Consider the following 3516-nt stretch of genomic DNA (forward strand, 5'->3'; position numbering starts at 1 on the left):
CAAGTTTGTGTAACCTCAGATTCATATGACACAAGGTAGAAGACGATCTTTAGATATAGTTTGGCATTGTTTAGTTGTGATATATTGCTATTTATAACTTTGAGGGCCTAAGGAGCGAGCGCTTCACAGCCACATCACCTGTGTGGCCATCTATGTTACGTTTGTTGTATGTTACAGTTGACTTATCTGTGTGCCATTTCAACAGAAGAAATCTTGTGAATAAATGTATATATACATTGTGTAATCTTTTGAGTTGATTCTTAGCAAAAACCTCTTTGTTCTTTCACAAATATGTGCTCATTCATGTGTAATTACTTCCACCAACTAATCAAAGTATTCTCGTAAGCGTAGAATCTGCCATTCAGAATCATTCTGAATACATACGAGCGAGTCGCTCGAATGACGGCAGCCATGTAGCACCTCCATCTTTAAAATACATTAGCCAAAGAGGAACATACCTTCGCATTTCGCCCTCTTATACCTAGTGGCACGTGACGAATGCAAGGGGGAGATTACTCGCCAGGGAAGCGAAAAAGAGAATTAAGAGAATTAAAACGACAACGTGACAGGCAAAGCAACAAGACCAGAGTTAATATTGGAGTGGCTAGAACAGCTGCGTGTAAACGATGGAGAGAGCTAATTTCGGGTACGGCCACCGTAGGAGTTAAAACACGCTCGGAATGGGAAGGGCTAGAAAGTAATATTCAGTTGGTTGTCATTTACAATTTCATCGCTAGATGGGAGAAATTCTTACACAATGTAGCTTTAAGTAAAAGATCTGAATACTTCTTTCACCACCGCAAGAATTACAGAATAAAGTTGTCTGACAATCTTCTACATTTTGTCAGTTTTAGGGCTCCAGTTTGGTAGTGTAGGCTGTCGGTTTATGCCTACTTATAGCAGAAACGCTACTTTGGTTGGTTGTTCTATCTCTGCTTATGCTTGTTTCATCTATATTTTTGCTTTCTGTCTATTTTTCTCTGTGTGACATTGACTGTCTTGTTGTCCCTGTAAAGGAGCTTCCCATCCTCTTAGTCTCCAACACTTTGCATATCAGCTTCACAGTTGCTGTTCGTCTCAGCCCAGCCCCCTGCTCTTGCAGTCCTGTCAGGCATGTGGTCCAATAATATCCTGGCCAGGTAGCTCAGCCATGTGGAATTTGACATTATGTCCCGAGCATGTCGGGTGTGAGTGGATGGGAGACAGCCAGTGTCAGGGTTTTCCAGAGTGAGTTGCAGGGAAAAGACCATCTATATATATATATAATATAAAAAAGTTACGCACTAAAGTTTTAGTGTGTAGTGAAATCCCATTTTTACATTGAAACATGAGTAATAATAATCTACGTCATATAATATAGAATAGTATAACAGTCACAGGGGCCATTTTCAGCATTGAGTGCATTAAGTTAATACTTTAAGTACATTATTCTGATTATACTTACATATTTCTATTTAAATAACATTTGCAGGACTTTTACTTGTAACATGGTATAAGTGTGGTAAAGTGTGGAATCAGTGCTTTTACTTTAAGTAAAGGATCTGAATAGAACCTCAAACATACTGTATGTGTGCATGTGTGTTTTTATCCTTCACAGATAAATCTTTCCTCTAATAAAATCTGTATAATAGCATGTATACACTGTATCAAAGCAGTGAACCTACACCCAGATAAGCAGATAGCACACATACTGTACATACATAAAGCATTAACATTTGACATACTTCAGCCTCCTACACTTCGCCTTATTCGCCCTCCCATCTCTCCTCATCTCTCTCCAAATACCCCGGGCCGGTGGCTACAGAGGTGGGGGCAGAGTGATTCATGAGCGGGGCTGATGGAATGTGTATGAGCACCACATGTCTTTTCAGTTACATGCTTCACACACATGCACACGCATGGCGACAGGTGCGGCGCTGCAGGAGAGTACGTGGCACTGAAGGAGGCCCTTGTTATCCTTGGCACCAGACTCTCAGCTGTGCCCTGTCGCACCACTGGAGGCTGTGTGGTCACAGGCTGATATATGGGCGGCTGTATAGAAACAGACATGCCATCACATTCAGTCATTATTGACCAACCGTGCAAAAGCGAGCACAGGCAAACTCTGTACCCTGTCCAAGTGACAAAAGAAAGCACTGACCCCAATATGTCAGCATATTCAGAATATTTAATCAATGAATTAATAAGTATCCAAAAGACGAGTGTGACAGACAAAAGTGTGTTTGACACTGCCATGCTACACATAGTTTTTGTTTTACTTGTTTAAGATTAAGATGTTTGTATTTGAACTTTATGCCTCCTCCCACATTTTGGATTGTCTCAAATAACAAGGGACACTGTTTCTGGAAAGAAATGTTGCTGCTCATTAAAGTTTTTATTGCTTTGAGCACCACAAAACACGCAATCGCCAATTTTTATAGGGAATGTTTTCTTTAGTACAAAAACTGTTCATAGCGAGGCCTGGGGATTCTCCAAAATAATGTGGTCAGCGTTTGTTTGTGTGCATTGGTGATTTGTGTTGGTTTTCAGTAGGGATGGGTCTGAACTGAAAATAGCTTCTATTAAACTTCTCTGAAGGCAATATGAGTTCAATTGAAGTGATGCAACACTATTAGGTCATCTGATATATAGGAACTAATGGATTTTCTATGTCAGATTCCTTGAAAGTGTATTATCTTACCATAGGCTGTGTCGCAATATAAATACTTCCATGAGCACACTTACATGTAGTACACTGTGTACACTATGTACTCAGTTGTGTAGTGCGTAACATTTTGACAGGGTAGTGTTGTCTCAAGTCGTGCACGGCCGTTATGCACTGACCGGAAATCACTCTTCTTTTTTTTGTATTTCTAAATTGCAACAGGAAGGAGTTATACAGTAATACCTGGCACCAGTGACCACTTGAATCCTGGGCGTATTTTGTTTTCGATTCAGCATGTAAAAAATTCATCCTCACTAGTTGCATTTGAAGGCAGCATATGTTTGAGGTGTTCTATAATATGATTTTAACAGATGCCTGGCAGCCAATCACCATTATTTTTGGCCATGGGTTAAATACAGATAAGTTCACACCACCCAGTGTTACACTCACATTCATGTTGGCTTCAGGGAAATGTATGGAAGGTTCTTTCTATCTGACAAACTCATCAGCCACGTGTCACACATGAAAGCATGAAAACTATTTATCAGACTATTATTTCAAAAATATTGAGTCCTTTATAATAGACCCAATCAAAGGAGTCTTGCCTCTGGGAATTTCCCAGGATACTTACTGCACAGTTTCAAGTGCCGTGCAACATTAGGGACCAAACTCTGAGCCTATACATTCCTTGGCCTGTGTACTGGTTGCTGTCTGCAGCTGCGGGGCTGCTGGCTGGTTGATGAATGAACCAATAGCGACCTGGCTACATGATGAATGGACCAATAGAGGATGATGGATAACAGTGGAGAGAGTGGGGAGAAGCAAATGGTGGAATGGAGAGGCCCGAAACTTGAATGTAGAGGCAAGATGTT

The sequence above is a fragment of the Sander vitreus genome, chromosome 4, assembly GCF_031162955.1.
Source record: "Sander vitreus isolate 19-12246 chromosome 4, sanVit1, whole genome shotgun sequence".
Taxonomy (NCBI): domain Eukaryota; kingdom Metazoa; phylum Chordata; class Actinopteri; order Perciformes; family Percidae; genus Sander; species Sander vitreus.